Raw genomic sequence first — 24718 nt, 5'->3', positions numbered from 1 at the left:
GGCTGGAGCGACGCAGGCGCATAGTGCCTCTATTGAGTGAGGTGCGCATGCGCAGGGCTCTCAAATGCAATCCCAAGCAGGAGGCAAAGTGATGGGCTGCTGTCTGGATTGCTCCTGGCAAGCAACGGGGACCAGCATCGGGGACTAGTAGGGTATGCTTGGGATGTGGGAACTAGATTTGGGAATTTGAAATGCTATCATGTCACTTAAATTTTTTTTTTACTTTGTTTTATTTTTTATTTTTTGGCTATTTAGGCAAAATAGTACTAGCGGTTTTTCACTGAGGGAACTAGTTATGTCTGTCCAGCTGTGTGCCAGGTACAGTTCTAGGCACTGGGTTCAGCTGAGCATCAAGGCAGACAAAATTCCTGCTCTTATGAACTAGTTAGTTGAGGCCTTAAAAGCCCATTTCACTCAGCCTCTCTCTTTTAATTCTCATAACCACTCCAAGAATCTCCTAATATGATGACGGTGATTTTTCAGGAGAGGAGAAAGTGAGGTCCACAAGCTCAGGCAGGCCTGGGTTAACATCCCAGCCCCGTCACTTTGTTGGCCTGCCAGATTAAGCAAATTAAAATACCCGACACTCAGTTAAAATTGAATTTCAGATAAATAGTGAATACTTTTTTTAAGGATAACTAGGTCCCATGTAACCTTTGGGATTTACTTTTACTGAAAAATTATTTCATTGTTAATCTGAAATCCAAATTTGACTGAACGTTCAGTATTTTAAGGTTGCTGGACCACATCCTCCCCTTGCAGATTTGGTGAGCTGAGCCTTTCCCTCTATTCTCTTCCGGAGCAGAAGATAGGGATTCTGGAGCCTCAGGGAAGGAGTCCTGGGTCTGGGGGACAGTGGCCTTGAGAGAGAGAGGACAGTGGGCAGAGGCCCTGGAGCAAGGTGTCAGCAGAGTCACCTGACAGCAGGCCCACTCCAGAGAACTGTTTTGTTCCCTCAGTTCCTGGTTATTGGATAGTTTTGAAACAGAAACTGCTTTCCCGTCATAAATAATGAACCCCCTCTGTTGGTACTGATAATAACGACCGCCTGTGCCAAGCGCTGTGCTGAGGGCCTCCTTATAATCATCACAAGTACTTCGTCACTGCCTACCCTGCCCTAGACAGTTGTCTACTGAGGATGCATCTGTGAACAAGGCCGGCAGAGTCCTTGCCCTTAGGGAACTTACAGCCTAGGGGGAGGGGGGATTTGCGAAGAAATAGGTGAACACTTAAATGATTAAACTGGCAGAGGCACTTAAGTCAACAAGTCTAAGCAGTAAAACTGATGATCCCGTTTTTCACAGGTGAAGAAACTGGGGCTTGGAGAGGTTGAGCAGTTTGTGCAGGATTGCACTGGGGTAAGTGGCAGAGATGGAAGTTGCATCTGGACTCCAGAGGACCTCAAGCGCTAGGTTATGAGGCACCACTGAGGTCTGGCTGGGAATGTGTCAGAATTTTGTGGGGGCTTCTTTGGTGATGGAATTACCTTCCAGCCTCGGTTTTCTCATCTTTCAGATGAAGGCATTGCTGCAGGTGGGTTCTCAATGAGACACAAGCAAATAAAAGGCCTTTGAAGGGAGAGGCCAAGTCAATGTCACCGTTGAGGCTTTTCTGCTGGGAGGTGCCTCTCTCCTGGGACTAGAACCATCTGTCCACTTGTCTCTGTCTCTCACGAGGCAGACCCTTCTGTATCTCATGGTGCTGCGCTCGTCCAGGAGCCACGGCCTCACTAGACCTGACATGAAATGAAAGGTCCTGATCTGGGTGGGGTCCCAGGGAGAGGATCAAAACAATGAAGGGAACAAACCCATAATAAAGCTGGCATTCCTGCAGAGAGAAACCACAAGGTGCAGACTTGAAAGGGCCTCCTGGGGTTCCCACTGTGCAGACCATGGAGGAGGCGTCGGCCCTCCTTCCAGGTGGCTGCAGCTCTGCCTTGAGGTATCCACCTCCACTCAGGTAGCTGGCCTGCCCGCCCGCGCCACCTCCACATCAAAGCTGACTGTCCCAGCGCCCGGCCTGAGAGGAAACCAGAAAAACAGTTTCCATCTCTAGCAACAGATTGCAGAAGAAGCTGGCAGATGCCACGTTGCAGGGCAGTCCGGGTACCAAGTTCTTTCTTCCTGCTGGCCAGCTGGGCTCAGCACAGAGATGGGGAGGGGGGGCTCCCAAAAGTGCCTTCAGGCTGCTGTCAGTTGGGAAAATGAGAAGCTTTTTCCAAACCTTCTGTGTGGGTCTTTCCCCCGAGCTCAAACTGTCACCCAGAAACTTGTTTGAGTAGAATTTAGTGAAGAAACCTAATGGTTCTTAATTTTTATATAAATGAACTCAGACCAAAGCTACAAGGTTGAAATTTTTGTTGCTGTTTTTTTTTTAAGGACCCTACCTGTATAACTGCATCAGAATTCCCTCCCTCCCGCCCCTCCGCCCCCCGCATTTGTGTTTTGGGTTGGTTTACACTTGCGCCTGTCCAGTTTTCAGTTTTCCCCCTTTACCTTCTCTCCTCACCTGCAGGACCTTCCTCCTTTTTAAAAAATACACCTCTGACAAGTTTGAAAAAAACAGCAACTTGTTTGAGGACCAGAACCTCCATGAGGGTTGGAAAGAGCGTTGTTTAAATTAGGTGCAAGGATCATTTCCATTCTGACGCCCCCCAAAAGGGAAAGGAGGTAAGGGCGGGGAGGCCCTTGCAGGGAGCCAGATGGGAGAGGCTACTGTGCTTGTCACATTTAAATAAGGTGGGGTTTGTTTTGGTTTTCTTTTGTTTTTTAGCAAACATGAAAAAAAATTTAATATATTGTAGACTCTTGAGAAGAAAAGAGTGGAGAAAATGCTATAATAATTTCTTTGCTTCTTGGGACTTTGTAAGGTGTTTAGTATGTGTGTGTGTTTTTTTTACCTTTTAAAAAACTGTAAGAAGGATACATGCTTCCATAAAATATTTACATAATTCAGAAGATATGGAATAAAAAGGAAAGAAACCTCCTGCCCCTGCAACCCCTCACCGCCCCCCTTCCTTGTGTCCTGCTCTGGATTCTGTGATCCTTCCGACCCTGGAATTTTTCCTTCTTGCCCCAGGGCCTTTGCACTTGCTCTTCCCTTAACAGCTTGGAATGCTTTGTCCTTTTTTTCTCTCCGTGCTCTCTGCCCTCCCTCCCTAAATCCAGCCTGGCTAATGCCCCTGGATCCTTCAGATCTGGTCTGGACATCTCCCTGCACTGCCTCCAAGTCTTGACCCCTGGTTTCCCCCGCACCCTTTCTTCACATGCCTGCCTTCCTCTCCCCAGGGGAGCAGGGCCTGAGCTCCACCAGTGCCCCCAGTCCCACTGTGCCTGGCCCATAGAAGGAACTCAGCTGTGTTTGTTGAATGAATGAATGACTCCCTGCAGGGTTATCTCTGTTATCTCTGTAGTATTTCACCCCACTCATCTTTCTACAAATGCCCGAATAAGGATAGTTGTTTTATATGAATAAGACCGTACTCTGCATTCTTCTGGTATTGCTGCCACTGGTCATAATAGTCACTACCATCTTCTGACAGTCAGACACTGGGCCAAGCTCTCCACACGCAAAATCTCATTTACTCCCTCCCATTTTACAGGAGAGAAAGGAGCACAAAGTATATGTGAGCCTGTGCGTCATCTGACTGATGAGGGGAGGTTTGTTTTAGGGAGAGGGTACCGTGATCTGCTACCATAGACCCAATGCCAGCTTCCACGACTTGTCAGTCATGGCCAGACTTTTTCCATCTACACCCACCATCTTCCGCATTCTCATTCCAGGTTATTTAGAAGCAAATCCCAGGCATCATGTTATTTCATCTATAAATATTTGAACAAATACCTCTGAAAAATAAGGATGCTTTAAAAAATAACAATAATCCTGTTAGCATCCCAAAACCAGCATTCACAGCTCGCCCTTTAAGATCACCAAATGTTCCACCGCTGTTGAAACTTCCCCAGTCATTTCATGAATTGTTTTCATAGTCTGTTCTTGTCAAAATGCAAACAAGGTGCTTCTGTGCGTGGCTGTTGGTTGATATGTCTCTTAAGACTTCTAAATTCTACAGATTTTTCTCTTTTCTTTCCTTGCCATTTATTTGTTGAAGACACCGAGTCCCTTGTCCCAGAGATTTTTGTGCAATTAAGAGTTTGTGGATTGCATCCCTGTGGTGTCATTTAACATGTTTTTCTGTCCCTGGTATTTCATGTAAATTGGAGGTTAGATTTAGGGATTCGACTGTTTCTGGTTTGATTTTTAAAAAAATTTAATAGGTTGTTGGAAATATTTAGGACCTCCAGTGTGGCCTTCTAGGGCCCCTATGGCTGGGGCCTCCAGATTGAGAAGTTCCAAGTGAGCCTGAGCCTCTCATTAACAGAAGGAGAAGCCAAGGCCAGGAGACTTAGTCGTGCTCAGCAAAATTCCTGTGGAGTTCAAAATCCCTTCACAGAAGACCAACCCGGAGGAGGAACTCCGGGGAGAGCTTTAGAAGCTGCAGTCCCCTTGCAGTGCCTTGCGTTGTCCTGTGGCTTTGCAGGGAGGGTTCCCTCTCTGCTTGCTAGCACACAGGGTGGCCCATAGCCCAGCCTGACTCATCCTCTCTGCTTTTTAATTCTTTCCTCCTCACACCCCAAGTGGACTGCTAATCTCTCTCCTCCACCCCCATTGGTGGAACTGCTGAAGCTGGGACCTGGAGACACCAGGCCGCAGCTGCTTCCCAGCCCTGCTCCAGCGTCTAGGCCCTACCTCTTTGAAAAGTCAGCTGACACTAAGGAGAGACTTGGTTTAAGATGACTTTAAAATTTCTAAAGTAATTCTTGTCTTCCTTCTTTGCTGTTCCTTTTTCTTCTTTCATTGTTTGTTTTCTGTCTTAAAGACATCTTGGCAACCGGTTTTAGAGAGAGACTTTTTACAAAAGGCGAGAAGGCTTTGGTTCTCAGAGCCAAGGCGGTAGTACTCCTACGGCGTCTTCCCCTCCAGCCCCCAGTCTTGGCTGTCCAGGCACGCGCCGGAAGGGCTTCCTGGTTCACCTGTCGGCAGGTTCGTGATTCATCCAGCACAGAGACAAGCAGCTGTCTGGTACCCAGGCTCTTCTTGGCTTTGGAAATTCAATGAAGAAGATCACCAGGTGCCCACACACCCATTGCTGGCATTTTGGTAGGGAAGACAGATTGTAAGGGAAAAACCAAATACACATCATGAATTCAGTAACGGTGTGTTATAGGGGAAGTGAATTCGGGTGTTAGGTGAGTGAGAGGGTAGAAAACAGCAAAGAAGGCAGACAGAGGAACCTTGAATAATGAGAAAAAGCCAGCCTCAGGATGGAGGGAAGAGGGCGTGCAAGGGGCCTGCAGAGAGATGTGCCTGGAGAGTTTGAAGATCAGAGAGCAGGCCCCTGTTGTGGGGGTGCATGGGTACCAGAAGAGGGTAGGAGAGGAGGTGGGCAAGGCCAGATCCCCCGGGGCCTGTCAGCCAGGGTGAGAAATTGGGACTTTATTCTAAGGCGGCGATCCTGCCTGGGTGATTGGTCCCCAGGAGCATTTGGCAGTGTTGGGAGGTGTTTTGGCTGTTCAGTCTGAGGAGAAGATGCTGTTGACATCCAGTGGGAAGAGGCCAAGGATGCTCTTAGACACCCGATAGGGCACAGGGCAGCCCCCGCAGCAGAGACTGAGCCAGTCCCAGAGGCTAACAGTGCCGTGGCTGAGAAAGCCTGGTCTAAAGACAGTAGGAGGCCACCGGGAGAGCTTGGAGCAAGGGAATGACGTCATCAGTATTAAGAAAGGAGAGTAAATTGCAGGGAGGGAGGGTGGAGACGATGAGACTGGGGAAAGGAAAGGAATTGCATTTGTCCAGGTGAGAGGCGCTCCTAGACCAGGGTGCTGTCCTCGAAGCTGAAGAGAAGGCAGATATTTCGGGGTTCTTTTATTTAAGTAAGCCATGGTCAAACGCGTGGAAATGCTGTATACTGCATCAAGATACGCAGTCAAGCGTGAATCTCAGAGCAAGACTTGTTGGGTTGAAATCTTGGCTTTGTCGCTCACTGCATGTGTGATCTTAAGCAAGATTCTCAACCTCTCTGGTCCTCAGTTTCTTCATTTGTGAAATGAGGATAATAACAGTACCTACCTCATAGGGTTAGTAAGAGGAGGAAATTGGTTAATATGCGTAAATGAATTCGGGTGTGTCTGGCACATTGTGAAAACTCAAGCATTGTCTCTTATTAGAACATGTTCCTCTTAGTAGTGTCGCTGTGCAGATCTATAAATTCAGGGCTCTGAGAAGTCCTGCATCAACAGTCTTACTGAAGTTGTTCAGCGCACATCTGCCAAACTTCCTTTTTCATGACCTTTCCCCATGAGCACTCAGAAAACCGGAGAGCCTTAGAGCACATTTTAAAACCACTGTTATTGAGATAATAATTCACACATCATAAAATTCACCCTTTTAAAAGATACATTTCAAGGTTCTTACTATATTCACGGCATTGGGCAACCATTGTCCCTATCTAATTTTGGAGCATTTTTGTCCCTTTCCTGAGAAACCCTGCACACATTAGCAGTCACTCCTCTTCTTCCCTCCCCCTAACTCTGCAACCACTAATCTGCTTGTTGCCTTTATAGAGTTGCCTATTCTGGACAATTCTTACAATGGACTTACACACTATGTGCCCTTTTGTGACTGACTGCTTTCACTCAACATGATGTGTTAAGGGTTCAGCCACATTGTGGCATGTATCTGTGCATCATCCCTTTTTGTGGCCAAATATGATTGCATTATATAGACAGACCACATTTTATTTATCCAGTTATTAGTCAGTGGACACTTAAATTGTTTTCACTTTTATGAGTAACGCTGCTGTGAACATTCCTGTGGATGAATGCTGTGTGGTTGTATATTTTCATTTCTTTTGGGTGTATACCTGGGAGTAAATGGCTGGGTTGTGTGGTAGCTGTTCAGCATTTTGCAGGAGAGAGTGCTCTTGGAGATGCATTGATGCTGTCATTTTGCCATTTTCCTTCCTCCCCCTGCCTCCCTCCCTCTCCCTCCCTCTCCTCCCCACCATCCAGGGTCCAGGTCAGAACTTTGTCCCTTCCCAGCTGTGTGTGGTCTTGCATGTACACTTCTCTGAGCCTCCATTTTCTCATCTGTAAAATGGAGATAAAGATGAAACAAGGTTATTGATGTAACATCCTTACTCTTGAGCGTGGCGCTCAGTTGCAGCTGTATCCTTGCTAGGAGCATCTGTGAGTGTGCTTGGTGAGATCTTGTTGAAGTAAACGGTACATGTTGGTAGAGGTGGCAGACGTGATTGCAAGCAGTGTTGTGACCAGGTGTCCTGTACTTGCCTCCTGGAGGACACAGGACAGGCAATCTTCACCTCTGCAAGATTTTGCCGAATGAATCTCTAAGGTGATTGCATCGAAGTGTACTCCCAGTGGAAGTCCCTGTCACACCCATCCTTGCCAACCCTTCATAATGTCGGCATTTTTTACTTTTCGCCGATCTGACAGCATGAAACAGTGTTGCCTTAGGGTTTTGATCTGGGTGCCAGGCACATTACCTGGACTATTTCTCAGCACCCACAGTCACCCTTTGAAGCAGGTACTAATCTTCTTCCCGTGTTGCAGATGAAGAAACAGGCCTTGAGAGGCCAAGGGGCTGGCCCTTAGAACATGAACTCAGCTCTGATGTCTGGACTCTCGATCTTAGCTTTACTCTGCCTCCCATGGAGCCAGGGCTGCAGATAAACATGAGAATGACCTCGGGGTGACTAGTTAAGACCATTAAGAAATTTAAGAAACGTGTTCTTCCCTTCATTCAAACAAATATTTATTGAGCATCTACCCTGTGCCAGACTCAGCAAACAAAATAAAGTCCCAGTCCCCAGGGCTTAGAGTCTTGTGGAGGAGACAGAGCCAGTCAATCTGTAAGAGCACTTCAGCTCAAGGGAGAAAAACGAAGCAGGGTTAAGGGGCTGCTGAGCGATGGGGGTGATGATTCTCATGGGAGCTTGAGGCAGGCTTCTGCAGGAGGTGTCGTTTGTACCTAGACCTGAATGAATTGAGGGGCGGGCCATGTGGCCACCTGCAGAGACAACTTTCTTGGAGGAGGGAACAGCAACTGTGAGCCTTTGAGGGGGAGCTCTGTTGGGATGTTTGAGGAACAAGGAAGGTGTGGAAGGCAGAATTCTAAAACCAGCCTCCCACCCCCTCCTCTGGGCATTCGAGTAAACATGAATCCAGCTACTGCCACAAAGGGACTTTGCATTTGAAATTTAAGTCCCTGGTCAGTTGACTTAGATGTGGAGATGAGCCCAGGTGGGCCTAGTCTAATCAGTTGAACGCTTTAAGAGCCAAGAGTTCTCTCTGGCTCCTTGCAGGAGAAGTCAGAGAGGGGATGAAGCATAGGAAAGATTCGATGTGATGCTGTTGCTGGTTGAAGGTGGAGGAAGCCTCATGACAAGATGGCCTCTAGGACCTGAGAGCTGCCCCTGGGTGAAACCCAACAAGGAAATGAGACGGCAGTCCTACAACCACAGGAGCAGAGTCCTGCCAGTTAAAGGCAGAAGCTCAGAAGAGAACAGCTCCTGACAAGAACTACAGCTGCCTGACGCCTTGATGTCAGCCTGAGCGAGGGGCCCAGCAGCCCTGCTGGACTTCCAGCCACCAGAGCTGTGAGCTAATAAACAGGCGCTGTCTCGAGGTGCTGCCGTCAGGAGTGATTTGTTATACAGCAGAGAAAAGGGATGCAGAGGCTGCACGGCTAGAACGGAGGACAGAGGGTGGGAGGGGGAGAGGGGAGACAAGGCTGGAGAGGTAACAGGCTAGCTGCTACAGGGTGGAGTAGGCGGTGGTGAGGACTTTGGCGTCTGTGCTGAGGGACACGGAGAACCGCTAGCTCTCAGCCCCCTCAGCCCCTGCTCCCACACTTGCCTTCTCTCATTTTCCACCCTGCCCAGTGTTCCTTCCACCACCACACCCAACTTCCTGGCGACCATCTATCCACGTGTGCATGTGAATCGATTAGGGTGCTGTTAATTGGGAGTGACAGGAAACCAACACAAACTACTAAACCCCCAAGTCCAGGGACTTCAGGCTTAGCTGGATCCAGGAGCTCAAATATTAACTTTCAGAACTCTGTGTCTTTCTGTCCCTCCACCTTGCTTTCTTCTACACATCTTCATGCTCAGACAGACTCCCCCATGTGGTGGCTGAGGTGGTCATTGGCTGCTGTGGGCTCACATCCTGCCATCTTGTCAATCCCAATGGAGAGATCCCATCTTTCCTGCGCAGTTCCCCTAGGAGTCCTGGGATGACCTGCATTGGCCCCGCCTGGGTCACATGACCACTGCAGAGCCGGTCACAAAGGTGGGGGGGGCGGGGGGGTAGAAGAACCCACCCTCAGGTCAGGTACATGTCCCAGGATGTGGATCACAGGGGAAGGTTGGGGAGCAGGGGGCTTTAGGCCTTATCTTGAAACCCCCTGAATTGAGAAAGGAAGGGATGGTCCTTTGTGGTCTTTTAGGGAGTCATGGGTGCTGTGAGCAGCAGAAGAGGGTCTGAGTGCTAGCGGGGCAAAGCCAGCCAATGTTCACTAGAGGGGTTGGCTCTGCCTGCACTCTGGGTGCTGTGAGTGCCTGCATCTGAGATATGGCTTCTGCATGGAGATTCCAGAGCCTCACACTGTGTTCTGCTCAGATCACAGGGCCCTCGTTTCTCCCCTCATTATCTCTGCATCCTATTAGGTCTTGGCACAGGCATCAGGAGTTATGGAAATACCACACAACCCTGCCTTGCCCCGGTTGTTTACTGGAGAAATAAATAGAGAGAGAAACTCAGCTGAACAGATGCATGGACCAGCAGAGCAGCCCTGGGAGGCTCGTGCCATGGAGAGCCATCGTCATAAACAGATGGGGCGCTGAGAGGAGCATCTTGGAATGTCTGTCCAAGCCCCACACAAACGAGGACCTGCAGCCAAGCGCGAGGCCAGCTGGAAGGTCCCTAGCCGGGGAGGAGGAGAGCCCCTGGGGTGGGGGAGAGCCCAGCAGGATGCTCCAGTCCATTGCCGGCGTGGGGGGTGGGGGGTGGGCACCGACGGCAACATCTTCTCCCCGTTACTTTTTACGGGCAGTATTGGAAACAGGTCTGGAAGGACAGGTGTGCTGGCCAGTTTGGAGAGCCTCCCCTCCCCAGACACCAATAATCCTTGTGCTTGGCCTTACAGTGGCCTGTGAGGACACCATTCGGCCCCCTCTCCCAGCCACACTGCTGCTGCAGGGGCTGCTTCAGCCGCACCGGCCTCCTTGCTGTCCCTGAAGTACACCAGTACACCCCCGGTCTCAGGGCGTTGGCGCCTGCTGCTCCCACTGCCCGCAGCACTCCTACCCGTGGGCCTGCGGCTTGCTCCCTCACTTCCTCTAGGCTTCTGCTCAAGTGCCCCCATCAGACACAGGGCTTTTAGGTCAGGCTCGGTCTGCTGCAGTAACAAACAAGCCCCAGTCCTGCATGTCCAGGCACAGCAAAGTTTCATCTCTCTCACATGACACATCCAGTGTCATCCCTGGGAGCTCTGATGGTCACTCGGAGGCTCCGGCTGACTGAGGCTCTGGCTGACTGAGGCTCCATCTCTACTTGTACTGTCGTGGTCACAGTGGCAGTGGGAGGGGCACGCGGTGGCTCTGCAGCTCCACTGGGTAGTGACACCTGTCACTTCCATTCACTTTTCGTTGGCAAAAGCGAGTCACGGGTGTCTGGAAGCAGCTCTGAGTGTTACCCCTTTTCTTAATCACCCTGCATCCGCGGGCCCCCACCCTGCTCTACTGCTCCACTCCCTGCCCTATGCTGTACCGTGTTTACCTGTTTATTGTTTGCCACTTTCCCTAGCGTCTAAGCCCCACAAGGGCAGGTTTGTCTGGTTTTGTTCGCTGCTGGACCTGCAGCATTGCCTGGTGTACAGAAGGCACTCAGATTTTATTCAAACAGATTGACAGTAATACGAACAGTTGATATCTAAGGTGCTTACCACGTGCCCGACGCTGCTCATGCACAGACTCGCTGGCTCTCATTTCAGTCCTAAGGGGGTGTAGGTCTATTATGACTGCTGTTTTCCATACAAGGAAACTGAAGCTCAGAGGAGTTGAGACCCTTGCCTGAGGTCACACAGCCATTTCGTGGGCAGAACCAGCCCGCTGACCCCTGAAAGTTCCTGCTGGGCCCAGCCATTTATGACCGGGGGCAGAATCACAACATCCAGGCCCAGCAATTGAGTGTCCATCACGCGTGGGGACAGGGCCTGGGAGCAGGTACAGAAGATAAAGTAACAATGGCAAAAAGCTATAAAAGTATCACCGATTATTGTATGCCACATACTGTGGTAAGGGGGGCATATCCTACTTCATGCTCACAAAAATTGCAGGAGCAAGTGTTGGAATCCCCACCACGCAGTGATAGAACTTTCCAGGGCACTGCTCGTCCTGAAGGAGTGCAGGGACTTTGGCTCCAGCCATCCAGATGTGGAGGCTGGAGACCTAATGCACCGCGGTCCTGCCTCCCAGCTGACCTGTACACCCGGGGCACCAAGAAAGATGCGTTTATTTCCGTCGGAGCTGCGCCTGCGGCCCTCGGCAATCATCTGGAGCAGCTTTCCTCATCAGACTTTCTGCAGCCCTGAGGCAGAAATGTAAAGCAGGACTTTGCCTCAGTGTTTTGCAGGGGCAGTTCTATCTTTCTAGCCCAGAAAAGCAGAGTCATTTTCATGTCTTCTTCCCACGCATGCTTGCGTACCTGCCTGTATCTGTGAGTAAGCTCCCCTCGGGCGTCGCCTCTCACCCCCCACCCCGGCCTTACCCTCTCTCATGCCACAGGCCACATGGTTGCAATCATCATATGGGTTAAGTACGTATGTGCAGCGTTTCAGTCCCAGCCCCACCACTTACAGCTCTGCAACTCAGAGCAAGTGTCTTGGCCTCTCCCTGCGCCTCAGTTTGCTCATCTGTCACATGGGGATAAGCATCATGCCGAGCTCAGAGGGTTGTGAGGATAAAATGCGCTCCCAGTATTTAGACACATACAGTAAGTGCTCAGTAAATGGCAGCCATCGTTACATCTCAGGCCTGGCTGGGCATCAAGTGTCTCTGCTGAAACATTCGGTGTCTATAGAAAGCAGCAGTGCTTTTCATTGCCTCACTGTTGGGAAATGCAAAAAACCTTGCAGTCACCCAAGTATTCTCTAATGCAAGTCTGACTCAATGTTTTCCTTATATACAGTGGAAAACTCTACAAGCTGATACCAGGAACAAAGTGTGTACTTCCTGGGTTCACTGGGTGAAAAGGCTGGTTGTGACACACGGTCCCACTTTAGTAGATTGTATTTTGGGAGACTGCACCTTCTGTATTGTGTATGTCTGAAATGTTTGCATTGTTTGGTAAGGCAGGGATTTTTTTTTGTCACTAGGAAAAAGGGAAAGAGACATGAGTCTCACACAATGAAAGTCAGCAAGGATCTTTGTATTTCTGTGACTTTGTTTCCCTCCTCCCCCAACCTGGCTTCAGAGATTTTGGCGTTCTTAAAGCAGAAATCCTTATTCCTGGTGTTTTTTGGCACTCTTGATTTGCTGCTGGATCTAAGTAGAGGAAATGGGTCTTGTAGGTTTGATGACGGTCTCACTGTAAGGGCATCGCTAATTTCTCTTCACTCACCCTGTGCTGGTGCCCAGCCTCCCCCGTCTTTAAACAAAGTTTGGGGCCGCCTTACTTTGTGGCTTTAGTGGGATTCGTCCTCTCACCCCTGCTGTGGCAGGAGCCACAGGTGAGGCCCTGTCCTCTCTCCTCTTGTCTCTTTTAAGTGCCTTGAAAACCGTGCCCATGTGCTTTATTAGTCCTACGTGTGGAGGCGGTGCTGGGGGCTGCACAACCTTAAACTAAGCCGTCCTGGTACCGCTCGGCCTCCCTGTATGGTCCTGTCATTCAGGAGCATTGCCAGTCCAGCTTTCCTATCAAGCAAGTGGATTTCATTAAGAAACACTACCAGCAATGCAGACCTTCTCAGTTAACTCATTAGCATGTTGTCTAGACAAGGTAAATTCTGGAAGGAAAACAGCAGGGAGGCAGGCAGGGAGGAGCAGTCACCAAATCTGTGGTTGGGGAACCTCTCAGGTGATTGTCCCACAATCACAGGGATGGTGACCAATGTTTTCTCTTTCTACCACATTTGATAGGGAATTGATTTGACGTCTCTTTCAAGAGATTGGTTCGAGGCTCAGCAGTCAGGACTAGGAGCAAGAGAGCCTCCTTGAGAGCAGCCCCACTGCCCAGCTGCAGGCACAGCTCACCTTGGTTTTTGTCGTGGCTAATGGCATATGGTCTGTGGCCAGAATTCCTGGGTTCACATTTGAGTTCTACCAGTTACTAGCTGTGTGACCTTGGGCAAATTATCGATCTCTCTGGGTCTCACTTTCTCTATCTTTAAGATAGGGATGGCACAGTACTTTCCTCATAGGTTGTTAGGAGGATTAAATGAATTAATACATGTAAATTGCTTAGAACGGGGCCTAGCACATAGTAAGTGCTCAGTAAAAATGAATCATCATTGTTACCACCACTATTATTACTATTACTATTATTATTAGTATCATCTTTCAGTTGTGATGAAAATGTAGATCAGCATAAGTACGTGCTCAAAACTCTGGTCGCATCTTTTCTGTGTCCATTTTCATCAGTTTGATTGTAAGCGCATCTTCTTGGCTAAAGGTTCTATTCTGGGTCCCTTCAAGATCCTGGAATTTGTCAGCTGTAGCATCAGCCTTGCCTCCCTAGAATTTGTGAATCCCACCCATTTATTTTGCTCCAGCCATGGTCTGCAGTCTCCCACATCATGCTTTTTCATCCTCATGCAGAATGCCACCTTCCTCTTCTGGTTGGTGTTGTCCGTTCTTGGGGACAGTCTCCACTATGAGCCTTCCTTATCCCCCTGCCCGCCCTGTCTCTTGCGGCTCCTCATTCCTCCAGCTCCCAGTTCATCACCATTCCTGTGGGTACTCACCTGGAATCCCCTCCAGAGACCCAGCCACCTACTCAGTCTCTGACCTGTAAGTGGGGCATTGAATCAGCTCACCTGTAAGGTCCTTTTCACTCCAGTGTGGGTTTTTGGAATATAATTAAGAAAATATTGATGAGGCCTTTACAGAGAAAAATTACAAAACATTATTTAAGGTCATGAGAGAAGACCAGAATAAATGGACATGTGTGACATGTTTGTGGATGCAAGACTCAATATTATAAAAATAAAACTGTCCAAGTTAACTGAGGTCCAATGAAACGCCAGTTAATATTTTTGGATTTCACCATCTCAGTGGAGCTTAACACATTGATTCTAAAACTTGTATGGAGAAACAAAGGGCAAGAATAATTTAGATAAATTGGAAGAAGTTGGGGCCGTTGACCTTACCAGACATCACGACTTGTTATAAAGCTCTAGTCATTGAGAGAGGCTGATAGTGAAACAGTGATGGATAAACAGAGTGAAACAGAGTGGAAACATGCTCCATGACTCAGGTGACCTTGAAAATGAGGGGAAAGGATGGGCTACTAAAAAAAAATAAATAGTGCTATGACAACCATTTTTTCCACGTTAAAAATTTTAAAAATTTCTACTGAGTTTCATACTCAAAATTCAATTCAAGGTGGATTAAAGACCTACGTATGAAAAACAAAGCTTTAAAAATGAAAACATAGGCAAATATGACTTTGGATGGGGAAGGATTTCTTAAATACTCTAGGTGGGAAAGGTAAGGGAGCCTAGCAGCTGGGCTGTGGGTCTGGAGTCACCCGAGCTCTGCTACCTGCCAGCAGTGTGACGTCAGGCAGGCTGCTTCATCTTCTGTGCCTCGGTTTACTCCTTGTAAAGAATGGGTAAGCATTTGAGAAGACACAGTCAACTGTCTCCCTCCCCGAATTCCTTTTCTCACTGGCAAAGCCCAGCTCCCGCGGTGGGAGATGAACACTCTGGCTCATTCCTTGCCAGTGAACCACGGGGTTAAGTGCAGGGCTGTGCCCCAGTCCTGGCAGATGACACCCGAGGGCCTGGCTGCCACCGGCTTAAGGGAAAGGCTTCCCTCCCTGACAAAGAGAGACGGACGAAACAGACATCATTTGTCAGGGTGTTGTCCCATCTGCGTGTGACACCTGGAGCTATAGCAGTGTGTCATGACCGCGAGGGGGCAACCAGTCTGCAGTCGATGGGGCCCAAGAAGATGGAGAGAGCCTGGGTCCTCAAAGAGTCCACGGGGGCACCGGCCCCACCTGGGACAGCCATGCCAGTGGACATCACGTGCTGAGAGAAAATCCACTTTCCTCCTTGTGCAAGCCTCTTTCAGTCGGCTGAGCTGTGACCTGCTGTGACCTACTGTCAGCCGTATTCTGACCAATGCAACAACGGTCCCTGGGTCATAGGCTTGCTGTGAAGATTAAGTGGGGAAACGACGTGTAAAGCGTTTAGCGCAGCCCGCGGTGCCTGACAGCGCGGGACAGACGGCAGCCCTGCAGCTGCAGGAAAGCCAGCGGGGCCTGGGGCCGCTCGCCGAGCACCGACCGCGCTTAAGGCGCTGCTGCGTGTCCTGTGTGCACTGTCTCACTGAGTCCTCGTCAGGGTCATTCGGGGCTGGTGCTGTTACTCTGTTCATTTTACAGATCAGGAAACTGAGGCTCAGAGAGGTTAAGGAACTTGCCGCAGGGCTCCCAGCAGGGAAGTGGTGGAACTGGGACTCGAATCCAGGCCCATGTCCCAAACTCCAGAGCTTGTCCACAGTGCTGAAGAGTCTCCTGGGACAGGAGTCCTGCCGTTTCCTGTCCCAGGTAGAAGCACTTCTGTGCGATCAACAAACCCTGCAGAGAGGAGTGTCCCTCCGCTCCTGGAGATCCCGGCTCAGGGCCTCCAGTCAAGCCTCTTCTCCTCCCTGGGTTATGGCTGATCCTCACGTGCTCCCCGGAGAGGCAGGGAAGAGCCAAGAACGCCTGGCTCAAATGCCTCCCTAATAGAATTAGAATGTTCTTGTCAAGATGGATTCTTTTGGGGTGGGCCAAGCAAGTCACATACTCAGCTGCCAGAGGCAAAGGACAAACATGATGTGTCATCACAGCTGACACTTGGTCTGCAGGGCTGGGCAGGCGAAGAGGGGCCTGTTATTTGTGCTCCAAATCTAACTTCGCTGGGGAAGTTTGGATCATTTTTGATTACTTTGGGCTTTCCCCCCACTTTTCTGTCATTTCTCCCCTTCTTCTGAGGCCACTCTCAGTGTCAGCTTGCAAGAGCCCCATCTCCGGGACGTGGAGCGGCAGAGTTGGTGGCCTCTATTCTCTTTGGGGGTCTGATGGCCCACGAGGGGGAGAGCGAGGTGCTGATCTGAGGGAGAGGACCCCTGGTGTCTTCTTTGACCATCTTACCATCACCAGCTTCCACAGATGGTGGGGAACCCTGGGTCAGAAACTGCTGCTTCTGTTGGCTTTAAATTCCATCCCTGGCTCTCTTCCTGGATTTCCTTGGCTACCTTCAACCTGGACACTGCACAGTGGCTTCCCTCCAGAACACTAGGACTGGATTAATGACGTCACCACTGAGCTCCCGGGGGCTTCAAAGAAGGGAGAGAGGCTAGGAGGCAGCAGCTGAGTCCCGTCAGCCCTCAGGACGCTGCTCATGTGCCCATGACTCAGTGTCAGGGGATAACCGCACGTGGATCTGCGCGCTCTTTCTCCTTGTCCAGCTACCTGCCATCTAAAGTACCCACCCCGTTTTGCATGATTTGAGGTAATGGGTGTAACACACTTAGAAAGCTGCCCTGTGCCGGATACAGGCTCAGCAAAGGCAGCTGTCCCTAATCCCTACAGCAAGCAGCCCTACTAAGCAGGAATCACTAGAGTCCCCATTTAGCAGATTAGGAAACTAAGCAAGCTTGTGAGCAGAGCCAAGACCCACCCTGCCCCTCAGGAGCTTGCAGTTTAGTGTGTGTGTGTTGGTGGCGAGGAGACAGCTGCCCAAAAAGCTCTGCTGTGCATCGCACCACACTCAAGAAAAGTCAGATGCAGACAACGGAATTCATTTCCACCACTCCGATCCCAACCCTTACAGAAGCCCTGGCTCCAAAGCCTACACCCAGCTCACAAAACTGTATACCGTGACTTCCAGAATGCCTTGGACTGATCTGTGTCATTTCAAGAGAATCCCAGTTATGCAAGGACACTTGGGGTGTGACCTCAGTGTCATGTGGTGGTAAGCATCATACACAAAGAGCAGGATGTTTGAGGAGTGCTCTGTGAGTGGAAGAAGCTCCAGTGACACATATCACAACCCGGGAGCATCCCCAGGGGTGGTCGAGGGTGGAGTGCTGCTCCAGTCGGTTCACAGGCTGAGTTCAGTCATGGCGTTTCCTAGTATCCTCTAGCCGAAGTCCATTCACCAACTGTGTTCCATTTCTGTTGTAAAAGCGCGGACCCCAGGCCTACAAGGACAGGTGGCAGAGTTCTCATGGGCTTCTTATTCTTTAAGCCGAGATGAAGTGCTCCCTGCAAGGCTAGGCTTTTGCTACGGCCTCACCTGAGAGCAGCTCCAGGCCCCGCAGAGCAAGCTGGAACCTGCCTTAGACTAAGGGCCCGTGAGGGGTAGTCATTGCCTGGCCCTGGCCTTTGAATCTTGCCGATGGTGGTGTTTGTATTCTTAAAACCTGGCTGAGCAGGCAGGCATCTCACTGGGGGTGGGCCTCGTTTGATGAGTTAAGTCACCAGCTAGCTGTGTCTGCTGATGACTTCACGGAGACCGCCGGGGAGATGGCCAAGGGCTGGTCTCTTCAGTCCTCAAAGTCACCAATGGCTATGTGCACTAATGGGCCAAGGACTGGGGAGAGGCAGTAAAGGTTAATAATAGTAAAGGTTAATAATAATACCATTGACGAGAACTTCCTATGGGCCGTGCATTGTGCACGGCATATTTGTAAGGCTCGTGGGTAAGAATTATTATCCCCATTTTACAGAAAAGCAAACCAAGTATCAGAGAAGTTAAGTAATCCGCCTTGGTCACGTAATTTGATGTCTGATGCCTGGGCTCGTATACAATTCCAAATTCTGTACTCAGCCTTGATTGGTCCCCAATTCTTCCTCCTAAGAAAACAGGAGAGAAGACAGCCTCTGAGGAGGAAAAGGGGACAGAAGGATCAGGGGAAGAAAGGATTTCAGGTGTTAGGGAGTGAGGTTGGATGGCCTTGATGACTTGCCGCAAGCCTCCCTGAGGAGCCGAGCCTGTTGGGCAAGAGTGTCAGCTTGCAGCCAGCTACAGAACTCCGAGGGCAGATGGCAAGGGTGTGGCACCGAAGCAACTTCAAAAGCAGTTCTGTGTGTTCTGCCTGGAGATCAGCAGGACTGTCTGAGTTGCAAGTGATGGAAAACCTAATCAAACCAGCTTGACAGAAAAATAAATGTTGGCTCACATAACTTGAAAGTGCAGAGTCAGTGGCTTCAGGCAAGGCTGTATCCAGGTGCTCCAGCAACACTGCTCTCTTTGTTGTCTCCTTTTTCAGGCAGGCACTCTCCAAGAGAGACTGTGATCAGCAGCCCCAGGCTCCCGTCCAGTGCTCTCAGCAAGTCCAGTGGGTAGAAGCGCCCCCCTCACAAGAGTTCCAACAGAAACATTAGGACCGAGCGGCATTGCCTCTGATCAACCTAGCCTGCGTCCATCGATTGCAAGCTCACGATGGGCCAGTCACGTTCCAAGTGCCTTTCTTGTACTAGCCCGCCTCATTCTCCTGGGACTCAGTGAGGTAAATGGTGTTCTTATTCCCATTGTACAGAAGGGGAGAAGGAGGCTTAGAATAAGGAAGGCCCTTGCCCTTGATCACCCAGCGAGAGCTGCAGAGCTGGGATCTGTAGGCTCCGGAGGAGACCACACACTGCGGCTGCAATGCTCTGCCCACTGGCTGCATCTCCCAGTGCCTCCCAGCCCCTCAGTGCTCGTGTTCCTCACGGCTGAAGGAGTTTTCATACAACAGGGGCCCTGATCCCAGGGCCACTAGTGAGTTGGGGCTCTGTGGATGATGCAGTGTCTTGACAGTCACTAGGGGACAGTCTGGCTGTCCTGGACTCCAGAGATGCAGTGGATGGGGTCTTCAGCATTATAAGTTCCAGAGAGATTTTTTAAACTAGGTTTTTTGTTTGTTTAGTTTTTTTAAAAATTGAGGTGAAATTCATATAATATAATTAACTTTTAAAGTGAACAATTCAGTGGCCTTTAATACAGTCACAGCATTGTGCCTCCATCACCACTGTTAAGTTCCAAAATCTTTCATCACTGTAAACAGAAACCGCACATCGAGGGGGAGGATCTAACTCAGTGGTAGAGTGCCCGCTTAGCATGCACAGGCCCTGGGTTCAATCCCCAGTACTTCCATTAAGAAAGAAAGAAAGAAACCTAATTACCTCCCCCTCCAAAAAAAAGAAGCCCTGTACCGTTAGGCAGTCACTCCCCGTTTATCCTCCCCCTCAGCCTCTGGCAACTAGAAATCTACTTTCCGTCTCTATAGATTTGCCAGCTCTGAATATTTCATGTAAGTGGAATCATATAATATGTGGCCTTTTGTGTCTGGCTTCTCTCATTCAGCATACTGTTTTCAAGGTTCATCCATATTGTAACCTGTATCAGTGCTTCATTCCTACTTACAGCTGAGTAATATTCCACTGTGTGGCTCTTCCACGATTTGCTTGTCTGTTCATCGGTTGATGGACATTTGGGTTATTTTCACCTTTTGGCTACTGGAAATAGTGCTGCTCTGAACCTTTGTGTTCAGTATTTGTTTGGATCCAGAATTAAACTTGCTTTCCACTCTTTCCTATACAGACCTAGGAATGGAATTGCTCGGTCACATGGTAGCTCTATGTTTAACTTTTTGAGGAATTGCCAAACTGTTCTGAACGATTTTCGTTTTAGTTGAGTTACAACTTTTACATCGTACACACATTGTTAGTGTACAGCTCGATAACTCTTTCTATATACGTGGACCATTTCCATCACCCTGGAGTGCTTCCTAGACCTCTTCCCGGTGGGTAGCTCTCCCGTCCCCCAGCGTTCCCACCATAGGTTAGCTTTGGGACTTTCTGTAAATGGAATCTCACAGCATGCTCTCTTCTGTGCCTGGCTTCTGTTTCTCAGCATAATGTCTGTGGGATTCATCCGTGTTGTGTCTTAGTTTATTTTTTTATTACTGTGTAGCATTCTACTGTATGAACATGCTGTAAGTTACTTATCCTTTCCAATTTTGACAGACATTTGGGTTGTTTCCAGTTCTTGGCTCTTAGGAACAAAGCTGCTCTAAGTCGGCCTAGGCTTGTCTTTTGTGGGAACATACCCACATTCTCCTGCACGTGCCATGAGGAGAGTGGCTTGACCATGGGGGAGGCGCGTGCTCAGCTTTAGGAGAGGCAAAAGGATGAACTTGGCTGAAGATTTCTAGTCTTGGGACATGAGAGGTACAAGGTCCTTTAAAGGACTTTTAAAAACAGAAAATGTTTTCATGTGTCCTCTTGCTCCCAGTCACTGGCCCCAAGGCAAGGAACGGTCTCTCTGCTGAGAGCCTCTCAAAGCCTTTCCCGGCCCTGGGGTCCCCAGGGAGCATCCCGAGGCTGATACAGCGCTGAGACAGGCAAAGTGACCTAAGCCAGCGTCTCCACTATTCAGTCATCCCTCCTCCCAACCTTCAGTGAAGTGCAAAGAGTTGACCAAGTCTCCGCCAGCTGAACAGTTGATTTCTTCACATGAAAGTCTGGATTTGGGTTTACCCTGCCAGATGGATTTTCTTCAAGATTTTCATTTCACGTGCTCTTTTGAGTCACAAGATAAAAAATAGACGTTATAATCAGTTAGCTCATTAAGAGATAGACATCAGCATGAGTAATTACAGGGACACTCCCTTGAGATGCTGCTCCCCAGGGAAGTCCAAGTTTCCTTTTCATATGAAATTTTTCAAAGATACAGAAAAATGGAAAAAATTGTACAGTGAACACCCATATCCCCATGGCCCAAGTTCCATAATTAACATTTTGCTAAACTTGCTTTTTCTCATTATCTGGCCATCCCTCCATCCCTCTCTCCACCCATCCTCCCATCTGATTTTTTGGAATTATTTCAAAGTACGTTGCAGACATTAGTATAAGGAAGTCCAGTTTTAAAAGTTACGGTGAAAAGTTTTAGATAAATGCTGACATGCAATTTAATAGATTGAGGTTTTATAAGATTAGGGTGGGGAGTTATTTTTATTCACTCATTTAAAGTTTTGAACTGTGTGTTGTTATAGTCTTCTAGGGCAAGTCTCTCTCTTTCTCAACTCATCCAAAGCATGCATCTACCAGATTTCTGACCCAGGAATTTTAGGGTAGCTTTTCAATGTTAAAAGTATGTGCCAAAAATTGTCATTCACATTTATTCAGTCACTCACTCATTCATTCATTCACTCATTCAAAAACACTGGTTGAGGGCCTTTTAAGGGCCAGGCACTGTTCGAGGTACCAGCAGGCATCTCAGGACTGGGACAGTTGAACAGTGTGTTGTACGTAGAAGATGCCCAATTGGTATTGGACAGTGAAGTGAATCTCTCAAGAACTTCCCAGCAATTCATTCTTGGGTGGTGGTTGGCTTATTTATCGAGGATGTGTGTGTGTGTGTGTGTGTGTGTGATGGTTTTGACATACAATGAGTTAAAATTCCAGCATTTACAATTTGTAAAAATTATAATATGTACAAAAAGATGTACACATTACAAATGTATACATTCCACCATTTATGATTTGTGTGGTATGGAATAAATTATTCGTATCTGAGCCTCAGGTTCTTGACTGTATAAAAGGAGATACTCACCTAACCCACAGACTTGTTCAGGAAATGAAGTAAAATGAGCCTTTCAAAGTGCTTGGTGCACAGTGCTTGCCCACAGACGGCCCGCATTAGCACTCGCTCTGCTTATGCTGATGGCCTGGGCAGCTCTGTGGGGTCTCATGGATTCTGAATGATTGGGAAGGAAGGAGTGCCCAAGGGAGATGGAAAGGAAAGGAGCACTATGATCACCTGGACCCATTGTCCCTCTGTCTGCTCTTTCCTCTCCCCTTGAAGCTGCCACGTCCCAAGGTGGAGGAACCTCGTCTGCCAGCTCCAAGCCCGAGGTCTCCCTGGTCTGAGCTGCCAGTAGGTCACTCCAGGTGGCCAGAGTGAGCTGACCCAGGACACTGCAGGTCCCATTCCTGCACCCCCGAATAGCAAAGTGTTCCCCAGCCCGGCCTGCGGGTCACCTTGGTCCAAGTCACACTTGATGCACTGAGGTTCCTCTTGCAAAGTATGTGACAGCCCTTTCCAGGTCACTGCAGTGGAATTTGACCCCTGGAGCCGGGCTCTCCCCTTTCCCCGAGTCAGACTCAATCCGGTCTGTTCCCAGCGCCTCTGGGAAGCTCAGTGTGTCTGCCCTCCTCTGAGGAGTGTGACTGTGACTGTTTTCATTTCAGTCTGTCTTGATTGTTGTATTACTGCTTTTAGATTACAAAAGCCATATCGTCTCATCGTAAAAATATTGAAACATGAATGTCATAGTAAGTCCCTTTCCCCAGAAAGTAGCAGTTTGTGAAAATTCTCTTAGAATGGTTTCGCATATACTGAAAATATTTTTAAAATAGAAATGGGATAACACTGTGTGTGCATATTGTTTAGTGACCTCCGTTTTTAACTTCAGGGACATCTTAGACATCATCCCAGGTCAAGTCAGTCTTTTTCACCAGCTGCAGGTAACCCGCGGTGTGGGTGGTACCTGTATTCATTGTTTCCTCCCCTTTGGGGAGATATTTAGGTGGTTTCTAGTTCTTTGCTGTTAGCTCCCGCTGCAGCAAACAGCCTTATGCAGACGTTGTGTGACACGAGGCATCCTAAAACTGAAAATTGGAATTAGAATCAGCAAAATAGAATCATTGGGTTAAATAACCATCGTAACATTAATCAAACACTTATTAGGTCCCAGACATTGTCCAAGGTGCTATTCGTTTATTAATTAACTGAATGCTTACAGCCATCTTTGAAACAGTCACTGTTAGTCCTATTTACAGGTGTGGAAACTGAGTCACAGAGAGGTTATCTGAGCTCACACAGCTGGTAAGAAGTGTGTTTTAGATTCTGACCCACATCCCAGTACTGACCAGCATTGACCCAAGTACGGTCCTGCCGTCAGGCATTGAGGACCACCACTCACGTTCACCCCGGGCTTCGTCAGTGCTCCCCAGGTGTCTTGTCCTCTTCACAACCATCACAAAGCAGGAACTGTCATTCCGCCACTTTACTTGTGGGCGAGCAGGGCACAGACGTTAAGTGGCTGCCTAAGGTCGCCCAGCTGGCCCAGAAGGACTGGGGATTATGATACCTGCCTAATTTTCAAATTAAAGAAAATTTATACGAAAATGGTCTTAAAAGTCCACAGCCACCCAAGGGTTTCCTGGACCCCTCAGGTGTCCCCTCTCCCCAGTCATTCCCTGCGCCTGTTGTTGATGTATTCGTGTGGTTGGTGGAGGGCAGGGACGTGCCTTTGGACGTCTCTTGGGGAGACTGGGAATGATTTGAGCCCAGAGCTGGGCAGGGTTTCATCCACCCCTGGACAAGGCTCTGCTGTCCCTGAGGCAGAAGGTGTAGGGGGCAGAGAATTCCTGCAAAGATGAAGAAGCAAGATGGCTTTGACCCCTCCCTTCCAGAAAACAGCCAAATGAAGCCTTTCTGGGAGCTTTTAGCACTCCTGGGGCGGCCCCTGTGCTATCCCGCTATCCCCTCCCCCTCTGCTGTCCCCTGCCCTGCACGCTGGTCTGGACTCCTCAGCCTCCCTTTGTGGCCTGCGGACATCCCCCTCCAGGTGAGGCTTCTCCCTCACTCACACCTGCGTGTCGATTGCTTTACTCGGCTAATTTGATCAGCACCTTGCCTCCTGGATGCCCAGACTTCTCCCAGTGCTTATCAGAGAGGAGACAGACTTACTTCTGTGGGAAGATAGCCCAGGGCTGACTGGGGGGAGACCAGGTGGTGAAGGTGGAGACACAGCTGCCCTCAGGAATTCCTGGAGGAAGAGAGGGGCCCGGGCTGTTTCCTGGCCACTGACAGGGAGGTTGGGGTGGAGTTAACCTGAGGGAGTGGACTGGAGGAAGGCACCGGCCCTGGGGATGGCTTGGAGGAGGTGGGGAGTAGCTTGGGCCCTGGGTGGCTTGCAGAGACCTCAGGGTGTCAAGGTCACTGCCTGCACTGTGTCAGGAAGGCCCATGGCTGCTCCAGCTAGGCTGTGCCCTGTGGAGCCCACAAGGATGGACTGGAACCTGTGTTGGTTCTTGTCCGCTCTGACCATGGTGATGAGGGTGACCTGCATGGCCGGGCCCTTCACCAGGGAGCTGAACACACGCCAGGTCCAGGGGCTGGAGGAGCTGAAGGAGGAGCCAGGGGAAGAGGCTGGAAGGTAGTCCTTGGTTACGGGTCGAATCGTGTCCCCACCAAATGATTCTTCGAAGTCCTAATGCCCAGAATCTCAGTGTGTGACCTCATCTGGAGATGGGGTCATGCGGAACCTATTTAGGAATTTGCTGAGGTAGTAGGATGAAGTCATACTAGAGGTGGGCGGCTCCTCACCCAGTGGGACTGGTGTCCTTGAAAGGGGAGGGATAGTTGATCACAGACA

This window comes from Camelus bactrianus, chromosome 19, assembly GCF_048773025.1.
Source record: "Camelus bactrianus isolate YW-2024 breed Bactrian camel chromosome 19, ASM4877302v1, whole genome shotgun sequence".
Classification (NCBI taxonomy): Eukaryota; Metazoa; Chordata; class Mammalia; order Artiodactyla; family Camelidae; genus Camelus; species Camelus bactrianus.
Note: the sequence above shows the minus strand (reverse complement) of the source record.